The following is an 11076-nucleotide window of genomic DNA, read 5'->3' as shown; positions in this document are numbered from 1 at the left end:
GATAGATGCCTAACCCTTGTTGGACTAATCAAGTTGCTCCCCTCATAAATTTGAAATTTGGATTCCTAGAAGCCAAATAAATTCTGTACAGAGTTAGAATTGTCACATATTAACTCAGAGGCTCTTAGATGCTCTTTTTCTCTCATTTCCTAAAGTCACAGAAAGCCATGCGTGGAGAGCAAATGAATGAAAAACGAGGAGACAAGGAAATACAGAGGAAGGGTTCTGAAACGTTTCATTTTCTAAACTCATCCTGACATCCAGCTGCATTCTCATCCATGAGTTCCCCATGTCTTTTTCTCCCCATTAAGTTTATTGATTCATTTAAAACAAACAATACAATTACATTTGTCATATCTTGGTTCTTGTTTTTTCCCCATACCCCTGCCCTCCTTTCTTTATAATACATTTCCTAATTTTATTTAAGCCACTTCAAAAGTATTTCAGGTGTTTATAAAATAGATTATTCACTGACATCAATAAAAAATCCAATGCCCAATATAAATATAGCCTAGGCCATGATTGTCATCCAGTGTTTGATTACCCTTTCTCCTCCTTAGACCCCTCTGAACTTTGACTTCATTTTTTCCAGCTTCTTTTGCAGGTAGGCATGACTCTAAGACTAAATTCACTCTAACAAGGTATGAGTTTAAGTTATATGTACAACTTTGAGGTTGTATCCTTTAGACAAGTAGCCTGCCCTAAATTTTTGTCTTTAAACTTTTCACTATCTAGAAAATGGTGAGCACTAAAACAACTGCCTAGAAGCAAAGACACAAATGTACTGGAGACGGCAAAGCAACACATCAACAAATGGACCTGACTGAGTTTCAGGAGAAATGATTCTACCCTGACCCCAGACCATCTGCCTGACTTTAAATTATCAACACAAGAGAAAAATAAACTTCTGTCTTCTTTGCTTATTTACAAATAGCCTTTTTGATACTAAAAGGTTTTAGACTCCTCTAATCAATATAGAGAAGTTATCATAACAGACCTTCAAAGGAAGCACAGAGCTAGCTGATGAGAAGAGATATAGGTAATAATTCTCATTCCAGGGTGAAAAACTGAGTGAAGTTCAACATAAAAGGAGGCAAGCATCAGGTCAGGGTTTCCCAGCTGGAAGAAGATAGAGAAAATATGTTTACGGAAAAGAAATTGCTGACGTCTAAATCAAGAAATTGAATAGATGTCTTGCCAAATTGATTCTGTACATCACCTCTTGCTGCGTATATGACTGATGCTTCTATTAAGGAACTGCAGGATCCTGGCACTTAGAATGGGATTGGGAGCAGCCAACACTCCACCTATTTTAGAAACATTTTATGAATCACTGCTACTCAAGTGTCAATGCCATGGCACAAAATTTCTGTGAACACCATTCATCTGGAGGTTCAAGCTAACACATGTAGGTTGAGACAAATGCCTATATATCCTGTTGTGCCTACCTATGAGCAAAAGTTATGTGCTTTAGCAAATGGAAATTGAATGATAAACGAAAGTGTCAGGCAGTCCACTAAGATTTTGTAGGATTTTATTATGCTCAGTTTTTCATATCAGCTTGGCTAGTATGCTGTTTTGTCAAAAACCAATATACACATTTCTATGGAGATATTTTTAGATGTGATTACATTTAAATCAGCAGACCCTGAATAAAGAAAATTAGTTCCACCACCTGCCTCACAAGCACAAGGGCCCAAGTTCGATGCCCGTACAAAAAAAAAAAAAAAAAAAAAAAAAAAAAGAAAGAAAGAAAGAAAGAAAGAAAAAGAAAGAAAGAAAGAAAGAAAGAAAGAAAGAAAGAAAAAGAAAGAAAGAAAATTAGTCTTCATAATGTGAACGGGCCCCATCAGTTGAAGGTCTTAAGAACAACGACTGAGGTTCCCTGAGAGGAAATAGTTCTGCTTCAGGATTGCAACATAGAAATTCTGCCTGTTTCCCATCTGTTAGCAAGCCAAGCCGACTTCAGATTCAAGACTGCAACATCAACTCTTACATGAATTCCCAGCCTGCCTGCCACAGTCGTTCGTGTGAGCCAATCCTTTAAAACAAATCCCATTTTTTTTCTGTTTCTCTGGAGAACCCTAATAGATTGTATTGCTGGAAAAATGATATCCTAGCTAACTGTGGCATAAAAGTAAAAACATGTACAAATAAAACTACCTTCCTAATGTTCACTCCCTTCTTTGAAGACAAAATTCATGGTGCTTACTGTTTTCGCAAGAGCACATTAGCTAAACAACTTGCCACTGGTCCTTTTTTTTTTTTTTTTTCTTGAAAATGTGCATTCCTAAATCATTTTCTGTCTTCAAAATTATGGTCACTTTATCTGATAATCAAATCCATCCAGGTAATAAGGCAGGTTAATTTTTATAAATTCCACATTTCTCAGGAGCTATAAAAGTCTCCTGTTTTTGTTGTCCAATGTGTAGTCATTTCTGCTCCATGACTAAATAAATAGTGGAGGAGAAAAATCACTGGATCAGAAGGGGCCTAGTAGCACCCATTGAATCACATCAGAGGCCACTTTGTCTTCTGCACACAGATAGAAGATGACAACACTTGGACTCACATCCAGCAAACGTTCTGAACTCAATGAAGTACCGGCAATTTTTAGAACCAATGTATTTCTACCAAAGCACCAAACTCCATAAGCCAAAAAGAAAAATTTGATTTGTTAAGGGACCCAGGAGATCTTATCAAGACTTTGTTGTTTCAGTTTCAGAAGTACTCTCAAAAATATCAACTTATTTTGGATTAATGTAGGTCCAGGTGCCAGACCAAACTGAATCTACACTCAAATAGACCTGAGTTTCTGTTACTGGCAGAAGTATCCATGACATTCACTAAACTAAGTTAACTCTAGAGCAACAAAATTTCTCAGATTGCTTAAAAAATTAAAATGCTATAACCCCTGTGATAATCAATAAAGTTAGACTTTAAAATTCAAGTGTGGCTCAGCCATCACTACTTCGTTTGTATGTTCTACGTCAATGTAAAATTGAGACAGACAAATTTAAAGTTACAGAAAAAGGTAAAACAAACACTGATTAGCAATAAAAAAGTTTTAATTCTGTTTTAAAGCAATTATGAAAGACAAGACATTAAGTAGAAAAAAACACCAGCATAATATACCTAATCAAGTTGAATCGTATTAAAAAAATATTTTAACTCTCTTGGCAGGAGAAGGTCACAAAGGAATTCCTCAACCATCTGAAATAAACATAAGAAACTATAGATCTACAAGAACAAAAGGCCCCAAGGTGAGAGTTTGCTCAAGACAGTGCCAGTCCTTGACAAACGAGACCAAAGGTTACCAGACTCATAGCTGGGATGTAAGAGACAAATCTGGGCCCTGAGTACATCACAGAAAATCTACCAAACCCAGGACCTCTGAAGAAAGCGTCATAATTAGTGTCTAACAGAAACAGCCCTTCTTAGCAACTGCTGAGATATTCGTCTGTTATAGTTTTGCCTCTGAAAGGAGGACAGAGAGAAATTAGAGACTTTTATGTTTTCCCATTCTCAACCATAATTCTCGATCTGGGGTGTCTGAGGCAAGAATTTACAACACCTGTAGGGTCCAACACAACAAAATTGGAGAATTCATATTTAAATAACCCAGAGTTGGTAATAAGCACAGGTTGCTGGCAAAAGCAAACACAAGCCTACAATAGACAAATCGTCACATTAATACATACATACACAAAATATATAATTCAAAGTTAATACTTCAAGATTGGCTCAAAAGTAAAAGTCACCAAATGCTAAAGAAATAAACAATCTTCAGTGAGAATCAAGATATAAACCAATAAATTGCCAAATATATTGGCTCTAAAGATGGCAGCTGTTATAATAACAACATGAGTCTACTCGGTGAGCTTAAATAAATAAAAGAGAATATTAAAGGTACAATGAAAGAAGAAAATATTATGGAAGCTGACCAGACATATTTAAAACATGAAATAAAATTTTTAGAATGAAAGAATGTAACCATGAAAATTATAAAATCACACTTGAGATTAAACAAAGTTGGTATTTAACTAAAATTAAGAGAAATTTGTGAATCCTGAGACTATTTTGAATACTTTTCTCATTCGAGAGATGCAGATGAAAACAACACTGAGATTCCACCTCACCCCACAAAGAATGGCTGCTATCAAGAAATCAATCAATAACAAATGTTGGCGGGGTTGCAGGGAGAAAGGAACCCTTCTCCATTGTTGGTGGGAGTACAGACTGGTGCAACCACTATGGAAATCAATATGGAGAAACCTCAAAGAGCTGGGACTAGAGGTTCCATTTGACCCAGCCATCCCTCTGCTGAGTATCTTTCCAAAAGATTTAAAAGAATCATATCACAGTGATATATGCACACCAATGTTTATAATGGCACAGTTTGTAATAGCTAAAACTTGGAAACAGCCCACTTGCCCATCAGTTGGAAACTGGATAAAGAAGATGTGGTTTTTCTATAAAATGGAATACTACTCAGCCATAAAGAATGAGAAATTAGATTTATCCATAGGAAATTGGATACATATTGAGGATATACTCCTAAGTAAAATAAATAAGTCACACATGTAAATACCGAATAGTTTCTCTAGTGTAAAAAATTATAATAGTACATGAGATCCTAATGATATAAATGACCATGTGAAATAGGGAGAAAAGTGCTAGAGGTGTAGGGAAAATGAGAAGGGTAGGGAAAAGAAAAGAATATGACAAAATGAAAAAATGGAAATAAAGTGTTTGTAAATGGGGAAGGGAGTAGGGGTTGAAGAGAGGGCAAGGAACAAGGGGGAAAAATGAGAACCAAGACCACATAAAGGTACATGATCCCAATAATGAACGTAATTGTACTGTATACCTTAAATGTACCAATACAAAACTGTAGCATTCTGAAAGAGAATATCAGAAAATGGAAAAACATCTCTTGCTTCTGGGTAGGAAGCAATATGGTAAAAATGGCCATACTTCCAAAACTGCTATATAGATTCAATGAAATCCCAATTGAAATTCCAATAACACACTTCACAGAACTAGAGAAAACAATCTAAAAATTTATTTGGAACGAAAAAGACCTAGAATAGTAATAGCAATTCTAGGCAACAAAAACAAGGTAAGGAATAACACAGTTTCTACCTTGAAACTATACTACAAAGCCACTGTGATAAAAACAGCATGGTACTGGCAAAGAAATAGACTACAGGATCAGTGGAACACATTAGAGTATGCAGATACAACTCCAAACATACTCATCTTTGATGAAGGAGTCAAAAACCCTCACTGGAGGAAAGATACCTCTTTAATAAATGGTGCTAGAAAAATTGGGTTTCAAAATTGGGTTGCCAAAGATTAAAACTAGATCTATATTTCTCACCATGCACTAAACTAAAATTAAAATGGATCAAAGGTCTAAATATTAAAACAGAAATAATAAACCTGCTGGAAGAGAGGTTAGATAGGACTCTTGAAGACATTGATGTAGGGAAAGATTTCATGAACAAAATCTCAGTCGCACAGGAACTTGTGAAAAGAATCAGCAACTGGGATCTCATCTTATTAAAAAGCTTCTGTATCACAAGAGAAATCACCAACTGTGGCTTACCTGCTGTTCCTCAGACAAAAGTCTACTATTTAGAATATATAAAGAATTTAAACAAAGTCAGACCTCCCAAATTTAAAGACCCAATCCAAAAATGGGCATCTGAAATAAATAGGCATTTCTCAGAAAAAAGAGGGCTGGGGATTTGGCTTAATGGTTCTGCCGCCTGCCTCATAAGCGCCAGGGCTCAAGGTCAGTCTCCAGTACCAGAAAAAAAAAAGAGAAAAGAAAATAGAAAAAGAAGAAGTATTAGCAACAACAAATAAACATATGAAAAAATGTTCAACATGACTGGTCATTCAAGAGACGCAGATGAAAACAACACTGAGATTTCATCTTACTCCAAAAAAAATGGCTGCTATCAAGAAATCAAGCAATAATAAATGCTACCAGGGTTGTGAGGAAAAAGGAACCCTTCTACACTGTTGGTGGGAGTATAGACTGGTGCAACCACTGTGGAAGTCAGTATGGAGATATCTCAAAAAAGTAGGATTAGAAAAAAAAAAAACAATCTGTATTGTATACATGTACCAACTGTCCAAGATGATTGTAAAATGTGTGCACTGCAAACATGTACTAATAAAATAAAATAAAATAAGACATTAAATTTTAAAAAAATACTAGGATTTGAAGTTCCCATTTGACCCCAGCTATTCCCCTGCTGGGTATCTTCCCAAAAGAATTAAAAGAATTATATCACAATAATATATGTACACCCATATTTATAGTGGGATACTTGGAAAAAGCCCATTTGCCCATTAACTGGTGATTGGATAAAGATGTGGGGTTTTTTTCTATAAAGTGGAGTACTACTCAGCTGTAAAGAATGAGAACTAGAGAACTAGAACTAAATGGATGCACATTTGGGATATACACTTAAGTGAAATAAGTAAGACACATGTAAATTCTGAATAGTTTTCTCTGGTGTGAGAAAGTGAGAGTGTAAATAAGTATCAAAATGTATAACAGATAATGTGAAATAGGAAGATAAGGCCCAAAGGGGAAGGGGAAATACGAGGGGTAAGGGAAGGAAAAGGAATATATATGAGAAAAGGAAAAAAACTGAAACAGTCTTTGTAAATAGGGAGAGGTGGAAGGGAGGGCAGGGGAATGGGGGGAAAAATAAGAACCAAGATATATCAGGTAAAGGTACAAGTTTCCAATGATGAAGGTCATCATTTTGTATACCCAAAATGTACCGATAAACTTAATGAATTAAAACAAAAAGGGTGACAAGAGAAGACATTATTCTAAATACTTATGAGAGATTAGAAGTATAATAAAGAACAAATTGATGCTAATAAATGTGGAAACATAAACAAAATGGGAAATAATCAGAAGCTAGAAATTATTAGAACTAAAGCTAATAAAATTTTTTAAATTATATTTTATTACAGATGTTTAACCAATAGTTTGAAAACTCCTCAAAAGGGAACAAAGGCTTACACAGGTTTTTAATAATTTTCCAAATGTTAAAGGAAAATATTTATATATATATAGTTTTGAATATATATATATAATTCTTCTATAACCTGCATATCAAAATCAAAAAGTATATAGAAAAAAATCACAGTCTCATTTGTAAGTATAGACACAATTATCCTGAGACACTTACAGTTGTGTGTTGGTATCCTGCAGGTTGTTCCCAAGAGCAATGCAGATCAACTCTCAGGGTTCAACTCCCTTATAGAAAATGGCCCACTGCCTATATAATCTGTGCATCTTCTCCTGCATATTTTAAATTATCTTTGGATTACTTATAATACCCAACAGAGTGTAATGCTATGCAAATAGATATTTAGGGAACAACTGCAAGGAAAAAGGTTTATATACGTTCAGTATAGACATAATATTTTTAAAACATTTTTAACCCACTGTTGGTTGATTCCAAGGATGAAGAATCCTAATGGAGGCCTGATTCTATTAGCACATTAATACAAGCAATGTAAAAATAAATTAATACCTTTATGAAAAAGTAAAGTTTATTTATGACTTAGAATTATGAAATCAATTAATGTCATACACAAAGTCAGTAGGTGAAATAGGGAAAGTTATAGAATAATTTCAGTTGAAGAAAAACTACTTTATTAAATTCAGCAAGGTTTTATGATAAAACTGAGCAAAGAACTTATTTGACTTGAAAATGGATGTCTATAAAAACCTACAATAAACATATTCAATATGAAATTAATAAAAGTATATTCTTTTTAAGATCATGAGCATGTGCATTGTTATGGTTCTTATCCAGATGTCCCCTCAAATCCTCATTCACTCATACTTAGGGCTTTTGGGAAGTAACTGAATCATGGGTGTGTGGCACTGAATTAGTCCGCTGATTAGTTTAGCATAGTTCTGGGTATGCATGGTGGATTTACCAACGAGGGTAGACTCACTGTGGGTGCGGGTGTCAATATGCAATAAGCTTGTAGCCCAGATGGAATCAAAAGGGAAAGAAGATGGAAGTCTCCCTGCCTCCTGCCTGGGTGTCAGGTATTTTGCCCCAGCAACAAGGAAAGTAGCTAAGACAGATGTTTACTTGAATGGCTTAACTACCTATACTGGTTATGGTGTTTGAAGCCCCAGACAATATAATGAATTCATTCCTACCTTCTAATTTTTAAAAAAGGATTTAATATTTATTTTTAAAGTAATTCATGCATATCACAGAAAATCTTGAAAAGTGAAATTCAGATATGTCATTCATAGTTTTACTGCCCAAAGAAAACCACTGTTAATAATTTAGTGAGATTTTTGATGTTGCTTTACTTGTATCATTTTCTTAACGAGTTGCACAGACTTCATAATCACAATCAGATGGCAAATTTATATTTCAAAACATGATGTCATAATTTATGCAAGCATTACTTTATTGCTGGGCATTTTTGTTTATTTTTATGTGTACTTTATTTCATTATACATTCACTTATTAAACAGCTTTAATGCTTCTTCTGTTGTTACATTCAAAATCTTTCCATTATTTCTTACTTTTCTCAGAGTAAAAGCCAAAGTCTTTAGCACAGCTAATAAAGGTTATATGATTTCCCAACTCTAAAATGGATATTCTTTAGGAGGACAAAGGTTGAAGCTATCTCATCTATCCAGGGAAATAATGGTGATGTCTTTAACCAAGTTACTAGTAAAGAGGTGAGCTTTCAGGAACACACACACACACACACACACACACACACACACACACACGCAAGTATATAACACACACACACACACACACACACACACACACATGAATATATAACCTATATGAATATATAATCTGTTTTACTATATGAATATGTATGTTCTCTTTTATCATAAACGTCTCGTAAAAAGTCACAAACAATTGTGAGTTCATTTTCCAAGTTTCAGTGGTAAATGGAGCTTTTTAGTCATTCCTATATGATGAATTTCACCAGAAAAATTTACTTTCCTCCCATTTTCCTGACCTCTGCATTTCACATTCAGCGAGACAAAGCAAAAATGCAAACAGACTTTCACCTTTGAGTGATAGAGGGGAAAATCAAAGGAGATATTTTTAAATGTTCACCACTGAACTCAAAAAGTAGTTTGCCTTGCCTGTAGGTAATGAGGCCTCTATACTATAACCCCTTTTATACGCCAGTGTGAAACCAAATGGAAATGAAGCAACCAAAAGCACTTCCTTCTCCCCACCTTGATTCCTTATATAGCCAATTAATTCTACAATTGAAAAGTTTATTATGTTGGCTTTTAAAATATAAATGCAACTTCTAACAAAACAAAACATTTTTTTACACTTAGTCTAAAGTTTCCTTTTTGGAAATTTCTTTTGTTTACTTTATCATTCTTATTTAAAGTTACTCATAAATCAGAGGATTTTCTATTGAAGTTTCTCTTATTCTGTAGATGGTGGAACTATAAGTGGTAACTCTCAACATCTGTTTTCAAGATTTTCAATGATATGAGTAAATAACTTTCATAACAAAAAAAATGAATCTTTCCTTAAAAGTTAGAAATCAGGGAATAAATCATATACAGCTGGCACTTACAAAAAATACTGAATACAAGTGATAGATATATTTGTCTTTGAAGTTTATTTTGGAGTCATTAGAACTTTGATTCAATGGCCTTAAAAGAAATTAATGCTCTCTTTTCCTGCTAGGGAGCTGTACACCAGTCAGGGGGCTCAATCTCAAGTCACATGGTTAGGGATATTAAAGAAGTCAACAACAACAACTCTTGCACCTACATATTTAAAGAATATACTTAATCTTTATTGTCATATTCCTTTCCTGCAGTGTATTGTTAGGGGAATACTATTTTAACACTGTGTTAACTGGAAGTGAAACTAGCACTTAAAAATTCAGAAGATTTTTTTGTGTTCTTATATTAACATTCAAAGGTAGAAGAAGGGTGATTGGAAAGCATGTGAGTGCGATTCATGTGATTCGTACTCACACTTGTGCACACAGAAGTAAAACACTCTTTTTATATGGCTTTGTCTTGACTCAAAGTGTAAGTTTCTAAATGCTAAATTTTTGTATGCATCAGTCTTGGTGATTAGTAATATAAAATCAGCATTTGGAGCTTTAAAATTATGAGTTCTTCCAAAAATGTCATTCAATCCAGAATTATTTTCATTGGTCTCCTCTAAATAATATGGAGAGTATAATGCATTCTTATCAAGCTGTAGCATTCCATGTACTCAAGCATAGCACATGAAAATGAATAAATACGTGAGAAAGTCAACTTCTTTTGAAAGATTTGATATGTTTATCTTAGTTAAGTTCAGAATAGATTTCCCTTAATGTTAATCTGAACATAGAATTTTTTTGACATTAGCTTTGAAACTTTTTTCCAATTGAACTTTTCTTCTTTTTCTAATACCTGCAATGTTTTGTAAACTAAAACATGTTACAATTTTATTTAATTTTTTATTTAAATTTTATTTAATTCAGCATGACAAATCTACATACATCTTAATATCATTCTACAAATTTCCAAATTAGAAAGATTAATAGTGAACTAATGTATAGGTTCAGACTTTATGAAATGATAGGTTTAATTGGCTCAGTATCTTCATTTTAGCAAAATTGGAATTGATTTGCCATATTGGTTTTACAATGTTTGTTCAGAGACATCTATACTAATTTGGTAAGCACTTTGGATTTAAATAAAGACATGTCAGGAAGAGTTTTTAATTCCTTCCTAATGTAGGAAATGGGATCATTTAAACTCAAATATACATCCCTCTGTGATCATTTTCTCAAAAACATGTATTGAAACCCTTACTACATGAAGGTGCAGAGCGATATTTAGAGCTCTGCAAGTTAACCTGGACTGAACTTTGAAAAAAAACAGCATTTGGGAACAACTTATGCAAGAAATTTAATTTAGTTAAAAAAGAAAAAAAGTCAGTGTCTTCCATTTTCAGCCAAAATACAGGAAGGAGGATCACATCTACCCTTCTACCCTTAACTTTTTTTTTTTTTTTT

The sequence above is a fragment of the Fukomys damarensis genome, unplaced genomic scaffold (assembly GCF_012274545.1).
Source record: "Fukomys damarensis isolate Sample0158 unplaced genomic scaffold, DMR_v1.0_HiC HiC_scaffold_4, whole genome shotgun sequence".
NCBI lineage: Eukaryota > Metazoa > Chordata > Mammalia > Rodentia > Bathyergidae > Fukomys > Fukomys damarensis.
The sequence above is the reverse complement of the archived record's forward strand: the minus strand, read 5'-3'. Positions refer to the sequence as shown.